This window comes from Dipodomys ordii, unplaced genomic scaffold (assembly GCF_000151885.1).
Source record: "Dipodomys ordii isolate 6190 unplaced genomic scaffold, Dord_2.0 Scaffold53, whole genome shotgun sequence".
Classification (NCBI taxonomy): Eukaryota; Metazoa; Chordata; class Mammalia; order Rodentia; family Heteromyidae; genus Dipodomys; species Dipodomys ordii.
This window is the reverse complement of record NW_012267269.1, coordinates 7,410,411-7,425,687: the sequence shown is the minus strand read 5'-3', so window position 1 is coordinate 7,425,687 and position 15,277 is coordinate 7,410,411.

The window sequence follows — 15,277 nt, the reverse complement described above, 5'->3', positions numbered from 1 at the left end:
AGAAAGAAAGAAAGAAAGAAAGAAAGAAAGAAAGAAAGAAAGAAAGAAAGAAAGAAAGAAAGAAAGAGGAAGAAAGAAAGAAAGAGAGAGAGAAAGGGAAAGAAAAAATAAAAGAGAGAGAAGGAAATAAAAACATGAAGAGAAGTGAAAAGTATCCCTTCCAAGCGACATCTCTAAACTGCTGGGTATGATTTGCCTCATCCGGTGCTATGTCATGAAAACAGCCTGAGATGTTACAGTAAGTAAAGCTCCATAACAGCTTGTGTGGGCCATGAGTGTGGGAAAGAAAGAAGCGGTGTTGAGCTAAGCCACTAAGATCTGTAAGGTTTGGATTTGGGTGTTTTTTTTTTTCTGAAACATAACCTAAGCTATCCTTCCCATTGTTAGATATAACTCAGATTAAAAATTGCTCCTTTTAAATTAGAGCACCACATTCTTGGAGTCAGGATACAACAATTGAATCAGTACATAGAAGTGACTAAATACCTATATAATTAGAACAAAGGGACCTGGAAGGTATTATAAAATTCATTTAGAAAAGCATAATGAACTACTATTTCATTATATTAGAGAATACCTCTCTGATGATGGCATTGGTCTGCTTGTCAAGCACCATAGCTCATTCACTCATTCATCCATTCATTTACTCATTCATTCACTCCATTAATATTTTTAAAGGGCTTACTACATGCTGGACACCAGGCTGTATACTTAGGACTTTACAAATATAATGTCATCATAGTCTTTTTTTACTTTCTATTCTTCTGTATTGCCTGCTGGTTATGTCATTATATCAACAGATATTCTTTTTTTATTAATGTGAAAATACCTTATAGAGGGGTTACAATTACATGGGCAAGATAATGAGTACATTTCTTATCAAGCATTTTTGCCTCCTCCTTTGCTTCCCCTTCCCATCCCTTCCCATCCCCCCCTGCCAACATATATTCTTTTTAGACCACTATTTTCCTTAGTTGCATTTTTGTTCTAGACATATGCTCATGATCAGTGCTTCCTAAACTAATGGGATTTTTTCCCTAATCCATCCAAAACTCAGATTAAAAAATAAATGACTAAGCCACGTGTCAATGTGGCTCACGCCTGTAATTCTAGCTACACAAGAGGCTGAGATTTGGGGGTCACAGTTCAAATCCAGCCCAGGCAGGAAACTCCATGAGACTCATATCCAAGAACCCACTCAGAAAACCGGAAGTGGTGCTGTGGCTCAAGCGGTAGAGCTCAAGAGCTGAGGGACAACCCCCAGGCCCAGAGTTCAAGTCCCACAACTGACAAATAAATAATAAATAAGTGACTAAAAATAGTTATATGCTTGGCTATCAAAGCAATGTCAGTGAGCTATAAAAGTTTCTAAATAATTACTTGAAATTTCTGTACTAATCTTTTTCCAGATGAGCAAAGAATTCACCGGCACTCATCAAACTATAGGCCATACTTGAAAGATGAGTGTTCTGGGAAAGTAAGTAGGTCTTAAGCAATTGTGTTTTCTAGTTTTGTTTACAAAACCACTTGCCTCTTAACCACTGAAGTCATGAAGTTTGGCATGATGAGAACCTTCACCAATGGCAAAGCCCCCATTAACCTATTCAGCTCACCAACAGCCCCATCAGCACATTAGTAGTTTTTTTTTTAATAAGAACTAATATTTCCTGTAAGCACATTTTAATTCCCAGTCAGAGAAATGGAAAATCAATTTCTTTTACCAGAAATAAAATGAATCTGTGAAAAAGAAGTACTATGAATTATTAGTTATTCAAGTCTAGGGATATGTTATTTATTCTCTCTGTGTGTGCCACTCCTGGGCCTTGAACTTAAGGCTTAGGTACTATCCCTGAGCTCTTGGGCTCATGGCCAGCATTCTACCACTCAAGCCACAGCTCTACTCCTGGCATTTGGGACATGTTGTTATTCTTCTGAGAGAAGTTAACATTTCACTAACACCAAACTGAAACTGTTTACTTGGTGTAATCAGAATATTGGGAGAAAATTTTAAAAAAAACACTTTATCTCCATGAGTCTCAATATTATTTAATGCCCATTTTGTGTTTTATCTAAAAACAGTTTAAGCGAACTTTACAACTTTGGTGGGGGAGGGATGGGGGGCTGAGGGGAAGGATACAAAGAGATGGGAAGGGGAAACAAAGCAGGAGGCTACAATGCTTGATAAGAAATGTACTCATTATCTTACCCATGTAATTGCAACCCCTCTGTACAGTATTTTCACAATAAAAATATATTTTTAAAAAAATAAAATAAAATAATAAAAATAAATAAAAACAGTTTAAGAACCAAACAGTAGTCTCTCTCTCTCACTATTTTAACTATATGTATATAGTTAGTATATATAGTTAACTATGTATAGTTTATATATATATATATATATATATATGTTGTTTTTTAAAGGGTGACATATTTAACCATCCCAGTTTGGGGGCTGGTGTATAATTGTCTTCTATGACAATCAGTCCTTGGGTACCAATCAGCAGGTCATAGCCCATTGGGTAATGTGCTTAACATGGGTGTTAAATATCATGCTTCTTCTCCTTGCATCTTTGTCTTGTAGGCCATAGCTTTACTTCAACTTATACAAGTAATACTTTCTCCAAATGGGAAAAATTTCCCCTAAATAGACTTGGAAATTTCTTTTCTTTTCTAGAATCCTCTTGCATCGGTTGATATACACTGAGTACCCAACTAACTTGTGTTTTCTTCCTTCTTCCATTACCCATCAGTCTCTTTTCCCAGCAAAATTTTAAAAAAAACATTTTTTCCAGGCATCAGTGGTCATCACTGTAATCCTAGCCATTCAGGAGGCTGAGATTTGAGGATGGAGATTTAAAGTTAGCCCAGACAGGCAAGTCTGTGAGACTCTTACTTCAATAAACTCCTCAGAAAAAGCCAGAAGTAGTGCTGTGGCTCAAGTTGTAGAGTGCTACCCTTAAGCACAGAGAAGCTTAAGGACAAAGCCCAGGCCCTTGAGTTCAAGCCTCAGGACCAGCATTAAAAATAGCTTTTTAATTATTGGCATTCTACCTCTTAAAGCTATAGGTGAAACATTCTATCCATCTTACCCACTTCATTTGTATTGCTATAATAATTTCTGTAAAGGAGGGGGTAACAATGCTCAATAGGAAATGTACTCATTGCTTTATTCATGTAACTGTAACCCCTCTGTACAGTATCCTTACAATAAAAATATATTTAAAAATAATTTCTGTAATTTTAACATTAGTACTATTATCTAACGGGTCTCAGAGCCGTGCGGCTTAGCTTCTTGTACTTTTATAAGCCAAGAACTGTGTCTGATTTAGAGCATTACTTTGATATTAAGATAGTCCAAGAAATAAACTTCCTTTTGTTTATTCCCTGTGAATGATTTCAACTAAAGCTCAGATCAGAGCATCTCTACACTAGGTCAAACTGAGATATGATATTCCTAGAGATGCAAACACAAGCAAGATCTTTATAACCATGGAAAAATGCTGCTGTAGAAATTTCTTACCTAATGTTGAACTTTTATCAAAGGATTTTTTTTCCAACTAGTTGTTTCAAATAAATGCTAACCATACAGTGTCTCCTCTCTCCCTCCAGGATATACAAACCACAGAATTCCGATGACTCACCCCAAAACAGCTTATGAATATGCCAGAAGCGGAAGGGCATGCTGTTTGGTTCTTTAAAAACTTCCTGCTAAGCTGAAGAAATTGAGAAACTGAACATACACTTATTTGGGACTAACTATGAGTAATAATGAGAATTTAATCCTGTAGACTTCAGAATTAACAAACAGCTTGCCTAACATGTCCGGTTACATCCTGTTTGCTACACATGTGACTCTTTAAAAAATAATAATATAATATTAATAGCACAATGTTTCATTGTCAAGACTACTATTATCTGCATCCATTTGTATACTAGATCACTTCTTGGAAGAACTATAAATGAAAGATCTTTTGAAACAAACATATTGCCATTATTATTGTAAAAGAAAAGCCAGGATTCAATGTGTAGAATTTTAAGGTAGTATTAGACCTTAAAAAAGGAAACTCTGTAAAGTATATTACCCTTCTTGGATTGATATATCAATCCTTTGACCCACTCTACCAATTAAATACCCTCTCTATGTCTTAATTTCCCTGCACGTAAGTTGAGAATGATAGTACTATCAATGGGTAAGTATATCATGATGATTAAGTAAAGACATGTTTGTAAACAAGTGATATGGCTTTGAAAATAAATTACCTAGTATATTTGCTTCTCCATAAACAGTAAATCTGAAGACCAAAATCACTAAGTGACCTTAAAAAGGCCATACACCTTTGCAGAATTAAGACAAGGCATTATGTTGCTGATATTAAAAATACAGGCTTTGAAGCCAATCAAAGTCAAGTTCAAATCTTAGTTTTCTAATTTGCTAGTTGTATAGCCTTGGGAAAGTCATTCAACACTTCTGCCTCAAATTTTACCTATAGATCATAATATTACTTTTTTCACAGGGCTGTTATAAAAGTAATGTATGTAACAGTACCTGGCTTATAACAACTAATTAATAAACACTATTGAAATGTAATAAAGCTGAGAAATTCTAGCTCTTAAAAAAATAAGTAAAATGAATGCCCCAAACAGAAGATGTTTAAAAATCTATATAAAAGTGTATCTGTATAAAAGTGACCCTACTTAAAAAATAAACAAGTATATAGTTTACATAGTGATCCAAATATGTGCACATTTTTTAAGATCAAGGTACACATCTTTTTAATACTTCTTTATTGTAAAAAAATAGTGTACAGAGGGGTTACATTTACATGAGTAAGGTAATGAGTACATTTCCTATCAAGCATTGTTACCTCCTCCTTTGTATTTTCTTCTACCATCCCTTCCCTCTCCACCTCTCCAACTTCTCCCTCCCTCCCCCCCCAGTTGTAAAGTTCATTTTCAACATAGTGTCTTGTACATCTCATTGTTACAATGGGACAACTTGTATCCCTATTTAAGCATTTTTCCCTTCCCCTCCCCAAATTAGAAAAGTGTATATACAAGATGCAGAGCACTGGAATCAAATACAGTGAAAACATGGGTTATACCATAGAGGAAGAACAAACAAAAGAAACAAAAAAAAATCACCTAGTACATTATAAGTATGTTAAAAAAAAAACAACAGACGTCCCTGTCTTGGGGTTCATTTCACCTAATATCATCTTACGTGGTCAAGGTACACATCTTTTCTCCTCATATCTATGTGTCATGTTTCCCCTTTTCTCAGAGAGGACAATATAAGCAAACAACTTGTTTCAAACAACCCCCTTGCTGAAACTTCAGCTTGGTTGGTGTTTGAAAAGATTAACAATATCAAGCTAACCTTGACCTAGAAGAAGCCTAATACAGCACATTTCCCTTTCTAGTTCAGATTCTTCCCTCAAAGTCTCCAGTGAAGGTACCTTTCCTGCATGTTGCTGTCTACAAAATGCTGGGCAAAATGCAGAACAATCACCCTAACTGCCTTATTATAAATACCTGGAAACAAGTAAGTGGCATGTACCATAATAAGGAAGATTCTGTTTGTGTTAGAGACTATTGTGGCTTGTGGATCAATTTGTTCAAAAACCATTATGAAGTAAGAGTCAGGGGGAAAATTCTTTTCTTTGCTAATTACATATTCAATTGGCATAGACACCGTCATTTTAGGAACTAGTGAAAAGAAGAAAATCTTCAAATCCCAGGAAAATAAATCTGTATATTTTTATAACTCTTCACAAAATAACACAGAGCTTCCTATCTAGTAGATCCTTAAGGTACATTTGTGAAAAATAATAATCATAAGTGGAAAACAAGTGAAGTATTTTAGGACTTATTGTGTCCAACCTTTGACTGATACCACTAAGTCCTGCTCCCACCCAACTGGGGCCTACTTTGACTATCACTGATCTAGAGCCAGCCAGCCATGACTTCCAATGCTCTGCCTGTAGTTACAAACACCATGATTTTTTTCAGACTAATGTGAAGGTGGTCCAAAGAAGATCTCCCTACTTTTGTGTTTTTTCCCCCCTCTGGTAACAGATGACACATTGTCCTTGAAATGTCTTGAAATTCTGCAAGTGACAGACATCTCAAACTAAAACTAGCTGGTGTCAGGATCTTAAGATCCAGGTTTCCTGACTTCAGTAGACATCATTGCTAACTTAAAGAGAGCGTGTCTACATGATCTTTGTACTCCATTTGTGACCTGAAGTATCCTAAAACGCGAATGGGAATGTTTCTCATTTGTGGGATTGAAGGAGCAGGGACAGACCTTGGTCCATCTCAGCCCTCAAACCTTCCAGGAGAGAACTTCCTGAGCAAGTCTCTGCTTGCTCAGGAAACACCACAATGCAGACTGTTCTCTCCTGATCATATCACAGCCAGAGATCAGCTGGAGACAATTCTCCAAAGTTTCACATGCATCAGAGTCTCACCTGACCCTGACTCACTAGGAGATGAAAAGCCAGGGCCTACCTATGACATGTTCATCCTATGTAACTTGACATTTTCCAGCCAATTATACCCTGAAACCATCTCTAAGATCACAGCCAAGATTCCAATGTTCTCTTGTCATTGTGCATTTCCTCCTGCTTCCTCAGATGACTCTACCTCCCAAATTAATGTCTGTCTCTGTGTCAACTCCTAGGGCAGAAGTTGCAAGGTCTTCTTGAATGGACTCTCAGTATAAATTTACTCAACTCTCTTCAGTTTCACTGAGCAAGGATCAGCAGCTTTCCTAACTGCATCTGAAAATCATTCCTGAGATCAGGAATGTTGGAGGCTGTTTTCTTACAGGGGAAAAAAATTCTCTAATGCACTGTGTTAATCCTCAGTACAGATATTGTGTCTTATTCTAACTATGAAAACCCAGCATGTCTGTCATAGCAACTCAAGGTCCCAAGGAGGAAATTTGAATCAACAAGAAAAGTATACCAAAGTAATAGGTGATTCATAGACCAGTATGATTGAGTAGACCAGGCAACCAGTATGCTGCCTGCTCTAGTGTCCTGACATATTCATGTAGTACATCTTCTTCTCTTCAATGTTGGAAGCCACATCTTATTAGTTTGTGTCCACCAGTGCCTGCAAGAGTGATAGGAACAAACATAGGTATTTTTCAATACTTTGTTCCAGGAATAAAGAATGAATAAATATACAATTGCAGGAATAAAAGAAAAAACTTTAAAAAGAGAGAAAAAAGAGCACTAAGAAGTCAACATTTATTCTAAATAGTTTGGTAACATTTCAACTATATCCTAAATTTAAAAATAAACCTATGAAACTAAGTTGTATGTATATGGACAAAGGATATAAATAAAATCTTAGCATTTCACTCAAAAGAATTAGGAGAAATTTTTTCATAATATATTTTTTAAATTGTGAAGATGAAAAGACTGGATAGGTAGAAGGATCAAACAAGTAATTTACCAAATGCTGGGATGGTCAATCCTTTTAGAATTTAGAAGCAAGAGAGTCCCTGAAAGGAAAAAGACAAATCAATAAGTGCATAAATAAACAAGCAAATAAACAGAAATGGGTGGGCATCTAGGAATTGTTGGAACTTAAATATATGAAATAGAAAATATCACTTCAAGGACAAAACTAGGAAAGGTATTTGCTAGTTGTGCATTTACTGAAATACTCAATACAAGTAATTGGAGGAGGAGGAGGAGGAGGAAGAGAAGGAGGAGGAGGAGGAAGAGGAGGAGGAGGAGGAAAATCAAGAAGAGGAGGAGGAAGAGGAAGAGGTAGAATCAAACCCATACCTCTCTCTTCCTGGATAATCTAGTGATTTTTAATTTTATATAATTAATTGTATCTGCTAATAATTAATAGATGCAAATTAAGGCTAAGAGAAAAAAATATGAGGAAAAGCAAACATACGCAGGAACTGTGCCCTAGCAAGGTCATTTGAAAATGATTGAAGAAGGTGGGTGTAGCCCCAGCAAAACTGCAAAGTGTGTGGAGCCATTCTTGTCAATGTGGGAGGGGGACTCTGCCCACTAGATGCTTCCAAGGCATCTAGTCAGTTCTACATGAGCAAATATTCTTGTGTATAGTATTACTGAGTTCCGCATTTTCCTAGCTTAGTGTTAGCTCATAACAGATACTTAAAAAACAACTGAAGGGACGAAAGTCAACTGATGATATAAACAACTCTGACATAGACTTTTAAAGTAGCTTAGGCAAGAATTAAGTTCAGCTCTAGTACATGCTTTTGAAACAACCAGGGACCCTGTCTGTGAATTTGAGCCTACAAGACTATAGCACAAACAAGGAAGTTCAGTAAGAATGGTTTCCCAAGCTGGACAAAACTGAGTGCTTATCTATTCTCTGCACCTGTAACTACTTGGCTTATAAATAGTTTGCCCTTTAACTTTGCTTCACGGTCACCTGCACAACCAAAGAAATGCCTGAGATCACATTTCTGTTGTGACTAAACTCAACAAAAAATAGTGAAGGACAGAAAAGGGAGCTGCCTCCAGAGCCCTCCTGCTAGAGCAAAGAGTTCATCAACCCCAAATAGAAAGTTGAAGTGTGTAGCAACCTTCAGGTTGTGTGATTTGCTTAATGAAATATAAAATAAGGTACTGAAAAGATTTGGGCAATATGAGACAGAAATAGTAAAAGAAAAGAATTGGGGATGGGAAGGGGAAACAAAGGAGGAAGTTACAATGCTTGTTAAGAAATGTACTCATTATCTTGCCCATGTAATTGTAACCCCTCTGTACAGTATTTTCACAATAAAAAAAAAAGAATTGAACCATTTCTGAGAATTACTGCCTTTGAAAGAAAATACTAAAAGAAAATATTTGAAAGAAAATGTAATGACAGTATATACAGACTTGTCATCTTCTTTCTTTCTTTCTTTTATTTTTTATATTTGTTGTTCATGGTGCTTGAACTCTGGGCCCTCAGCTCTTCAGCTCAAGGCTAGTGCTCTACCACTTGAGCCACAGCACCACTTCCAGCTTTTTCTGCTTATGTAGTACTGAGGAATTGAACCCAGGGCCTCATGCATGCAAGGCAAGCACTCTACCACTGAGCCATCTTCCCAGCTCTCATCTTTTTTTTAAGAGTAAGTTTAAAGGACATTGCTCTCCCAAAAAGAGATTCTTAAGTAATCAATTTACTGGTACATTAGACAGCCTCAAAAATCACCACTATTAAACTATGTTATAAAAATTCACCTCTTTATTGATCAGGTAAAATAATTATTGGCAACTGTGTTATGCCTTCTCTGCTCCCAGAAGTTAGGATACATAGGGAGCAAAACAGACAAGAATATCTACCAGAATAGAACTGCACTCTGATACAACATGAAGAATCTAACACGATGCCAAGCCACAAGAACACGGTCACAGGGAAAGATCATGATCATTAGTGACATGGGAGACATTGCGTCAAAGTCCATTTTGCCATGAATGGACTCTGCAATGTAAACAGAGTTGGCTGCTCTCTCCAAAAGTAAGCAAAATGAGACATAATACCTTATAGGATTATTGTTGAGATAAAGCAAGATAAATGTCAATTAGGATTAAAACTCACAATCATCTGTTCTAGCTGTCCAATCCATCTTCCCCCATAGAGAATATCATCAAAAAGAAGAAAAATAGAAGCTTTAGAAAATGTTGTTTGATGTATATATACACATGTATGTATGTATGTATGTATGTATGTATGTAATGAATGCATGGCTGAGTAAGTAGGAAAGTCAGGAAAACTTTCAGAGTTAAGTAATTGCTTGAGCAAACATTTGCTTTGTGTGCATCTGTTAACTCATTGGGGAACAAAGGCTGAGGAATGAAGGAGGAAAATAAACTGCACATGGCAATTCCAAAAGATGATGCCTTTGAAGTCACACTCATATACTTTCTTGCTCAATGCTTAGACTTGCTTGAGAAAAAAAAAATCAAGAAAAATCACTAGTGTCTCACACAAATTTAAGGGCTTTTGACAACAATCCCTGTAAAGACCTTAAGAAAAATTTAAAAATTAGTCCTAAATTCCTAAGTTATTGCACTTATGTGCTCCATAAATCTATACAACTACTTTTATATTTATTTTTTACTTTGGTCCCACTGTGTATGGAGGCCTAGAGTCCTGTATAATTTATCATATCCCAGTGTATTTTAGATCTAGCTTCTGCATAGGAGAGAAAACATATGACATTTGTCTCTCTGAGTGTGGTTTACCTCACTTGACATCATTTGGTCTCAATCCATCCATTTTCCTGCAAATGACATAATATTATTCTTCCTAATGACTATAAAATTCCATTGTGTTATAGGTACCTCATTTTTTGGATCCACTCCTCTATTGTAGGAAATATGGATAAAATGATCCTGAACTACAGCTAACAGGCTTAATTGAGGGTATTTTTGTTTGGGCGCTAAGATTTGAAAATAGAAGTTTCTCACAAATCCCATAATTTAAAAAGCAAAGAAATAAAGATAGAAAAAGAGGGAGAAGTATATACATTTTTCTAATTTGGAGAGGGGAAGGGAAATAACAAAACGCTGAAATAAGGATACCAGTTGACCCACTGTAACAATGAGATATAAATGAACTTTACAACTTCAAGAGGTGGGGAGGGAAGAATTGGGGAGGTAGGGAGGGAAGGGATGGTAGGGGGAAAACAACAAAGGGGTTAACAATGCTTGATAGGAAATGTACTCATTACCTTACTCATGTAACTGTAACCCCTCTGTACAGTATATTTACAATAAAAATATATATTAAAAAAAGAAAAAGTGGAAGAGACGTTTTCCAGTTTACCAAGTTATGAGCTCTTACTGCCGGTCTTACTGAGAATTCAAATAAATATCTGTATGCCTCCACTTTGTCTTAGTTAAAGCCAAATTGCTCATGAGACTCTATTGGAACGTGGGCATTTGTTCACTCTCATGGCAAAGTGAAGGTTTTACCATTTATCACTGAACCTTTAAAAACAATGACCTCATTTTCAGGCATGTCTACTCCTAAATCTGCATCTGATATTCAGTGAGTGGACAGGCAAGACTGCTTCACCCTCACCACATCTAACTCTCTTTTGAAAACACAACAGTGAAATTCCTACGTGTTTGTGTCCAGGTTTGTTAAACTCAGCTGACCTACCACACCCTAACCAGAACTTCAAAGGAAGCTGTGAACACAGTGCTTGTTGTAGCCAGAGGATCATCCTGAGTCCCTGCCTGTTTACTCTTGCAGTGTTTAGGACTCCTTTCATCTCTAGTCCTCAGATGCTGCCACAATGACCCAGCTTTGACGTTTGTATGTAATCCTGAGTTCTAGATGCCACTGAAGTTTTTGTTTTAACTGATACTATGACTTCTCACTTGATTAATTCTCCCCATCTTATAATCTTGGTTCAGAAATCTCTCTAAGATCAGCCTTGAAAAGCCCAAGACAGAGAAATGTGGCCCTCAGATTCATAGGACACTCTACCTTTAGCTACACTAGAAATAGGATTTAAAGCTGTGTAAAACCAGCTTCTTCCCCCAAATCCCCAGGTTATACAACAGTAACTGTCTCACTTTTAATCTGTGTGTGTGTGCGCACGCGCACGCGTGTGCACGCTCATGCACGTGCACACACCAGTCCTGGGCTTGAACATTAATGCTGTATCACTTGAACCATAACTCCACTTCTGGCATATTGTATAGTTAATTGGAAAAATGAGTTTCACAGACTTTTTCCCCATGGATGGCTTTGAACTGCTATCCTCTGACCTCAGCCTCCTGAGTAGCCAGGATTATAGGCATGAGCCCTCAGCGCCAGGCTCTCTTTGAATCTTTAGCTCATTTTTGTCTAAGTTCCATTAAGACAGAGAATGGGGGAAATACCTATGAGTAGATGTAAAGCAATTTCCAGGAGAAACTGTTAAATGACACAAAACAGTGTAGAAGAACATATATAGCAAGCTACTTTCTCACACTTACTGGCTGAGAAACCGTAGAAACCATACCTACACTTGCACACATTTTCACAAAAAGTAAATTTGAAATCTGTGAAGTTGGTATTTGCAAGGGGTACGGGTAAGGTTAAGAAAATAGAAATACAAGCCGGGCGCCGGTGGCTCACGCCTGTAATCCTAGCTAATCAGGAGGCTAAGATCTGAGGATCGAGGTTCAAAGCCAGCCCGGGCAGGAAAGACCATGAGACTCCTATCTCCAATAAACCACCAGAAAACCAGAAGTGGCGCTGTAGCTCAAGTGGTAGAGCGCTAGCCTTGAGCTGAAGAGCTGAGGGACAGCACCCAGGCCCAGAGTTCAAGCCCCACGACCGACAAAAAAAAAAAAAAAATAGAAATACAAAGACTGAAAGCTAACTACAACAATGAGCTCAATAATATTATTTCAAATGGAAAATGTGATAAGTCTTCAGAAATGAGGTAGTAGAAGTGTGACTGAGGAACTCATAACCAAAGTATGGTTTCATTGGACCTTGCTCCTGACACGGGGTGTATGTGGGAAGAAGGGAATGGGAGGGATAGAAAGCAACAAACATGTCTTCAAACCTTTAAAGGTATGAGTAAGCCAATCCTGAAATTAGCTTAGATCTGTTCAAAAATGTAGCAAACAAGTAAATATGTTCAAGTTGCTAAGACCCAGGCTTTTCTCACCATGAAAAAAGGGACAAGTTAACATGAAAGCGGAAAGACAAGAACCCATTGATAGACCCAAATTAACGGTACCAGGATGATCTCAAAATATCTATATCTCTATGGGTATATATATGTATATATGTACATATATATACATATAGATATATATATGAATGTGTGCAATATGTGTACATATGTATATTTATATGACATTATATATTGTGTAGAATATATATATAGTAAGCATCTGTGGGTATCTATATGTGTACATCAATATGAGTGCATGTATTTTTCAGTTCCATGCACAGAAACATTAAAAACAAGGTGCTAGCCAGGCGTCAGTGGCTCATACCTGTAATCCTAGCTACTCAGGAGGCTGAGATCTGAGGATCACAGGTCAAAGCCAGCCCAGGCAGGAAAGTCCATGAGACTCTTATCTCCAATAAATCACTCAGAAAACCAGAAGCAGCACTGTGGCTCAAGTGGTAGAGTGCTAGCCTTGAGCTGAAGAGCTGAGGGACAGTGCCCAGGCCCAGAGTTCAAGCCCTGGCAATGAACACACTAGTGCCCAGATTTCAGTTTCAAATGCTATTCCTCACTTGTGGGAATCAAAAATCTGTTCCTTGGCACTAGTTTTCACTCAACTATTCAAACTAAAACTTTTGAATTAACTTTTAAAAACAAATATTATGGTTAGACACAGTGAGCCATGCCTGTAATTCCGAGTACCTAGGAGGCAGAGACTGGAGGATCACAGTTCAAAGACAGCTTAAGCAAAAATATTAGCAATCCCTTACCCAACTCAACAACAAGCTGTGTCTCGTGACACATGCCTGTTACCCAGTTATGTGGGAGGCATTGGTAGAAAGTTCAAAGACCAGGTAAGGTGCTGGACCCCATCTAAAATGTAATTAAAGCAAATAAAGTTTGGGGTGTTGCTCACATAGTCCAGCACCTGTCTAACAAGTACAAAGCCCTGAGTTCAGTCATTGATACTGTCAAAAAGAAAAAAAATGTCACATTATTGATTCTTTGTGTGTGTTTCTTTTTTTAAAAAAAATTGTGAAAATACCATACAAAGGGGTTACAATTACAAGAGCAAGGTAATGAGTACATTTCTTATCAAGCATTGTTGCCTCCTCCTTTGTTTCCCCTTCCCAACCCTTCCCATCTCCTCCTACCACTGCCCTCACCTCTTCCTGCCAAAGTTTAAAGTTCATTTTTCAACATAATGACTTGTACATCTCATTGTTGCATTGGGTCCACCAGTATCCCTATTTAAACGATTTGTTTTTTCCCTTCCCCTCCACAAATTATACCAACATCAAATACAGTGAAAACAGGGGTTATACCGTGGGGGAGGGACATACAAAGCAGCAAAGAAATCATCTTATGAATATGTTAGAAACAATTGCAAGAAAGAAAAAAACATTTGAATACTTAGCTTGGGGTTCATTTCACCTAACATCAACTTATCTGACCTTTTCTGCTTGTCTCAGACATATACCAGTTATTGCAAATAAGGGAAACCATGGGATCTGTGTTTCTTCGGGCCTGGCTTACTTCACTTAATTTTTTTTTCCAAGTCTTCCATTTCCTAACAAATGGGGCAATGTCATTCTTTCTGATGGAGGCACAGAATTCCATTGTGTATATATACCACATTTTCTTGATCCATTCATCTACTGAGGAGCATCTGGGTTGGTTCTATAACATTATTGATTCTTCAATGTCACTTAATGCCTTATAATTTATTTTGTGTTATATGAAGGGCCCATGAAAATTTAATATTTTTGACCAAAATAAACTCCCGAAATATTTTGTCAAGTAACTTGTCAAAATTTTTAACGAATTTTGTTTTATAATTCAGAACAGGAATGAGCCTGGTAGGGCTTTATTAAGTTGTAGGTTAACCAAAGGTCAATATGCTTAGATACATGTTATGTTTATACTGATGTCATTAAATAAACTATTTAGGAAATAATTAACTTGTAAGCAGAGTAGTGTATGTGTAGAAAACACATCTATCTTTTTCTTCAACAAGCTTATTCTATTTTAGTTAGAAGTAATTCAGAAAGAACCCTAGGTATGAGATAAATTGCAAGTTTGATCTTAATGCTTTTTCTACCTACTCTGAGAATGATAGTGACTTATTTAACTCAAGAAAGTTGAGTTCCAGTTATACCATTTTTGATCACCCCAAGTAACTTCCTGGTGTTTGCAATCTACCTTATTTTATTAGTCCTTTTGATAATAACTTAGAGTTTATTTGTCAACAATAGTTACCTGTCTTGAACATCAGCATATTTTGAAAATCAGTGTCATCATGAGGAAGGAACTGTAGACAGTCTTAGTATTTCCTTCCAATAGTGAGGCAGGACTATTGGATATTTCCAGGGACCTGGTTTGATGGTTTCAGGCAGGAACCCTGAAACCCCTCACTTATCTACCAGTAAGTGACTGCTTGTAATTGACAAGGTCAATGAAAAAAAGGAGTTGTCAAGACCCAAGGGAAAATCTGCTAACTGGTAAACCTATGCCCTGCCTAGGATCTGACTATAGCTTGCCAAGCAAGGACAACCAACACAGGAACAAGGCTTGGATTTCTTAGCTCTACTAGTTCTTCTTCAGAAA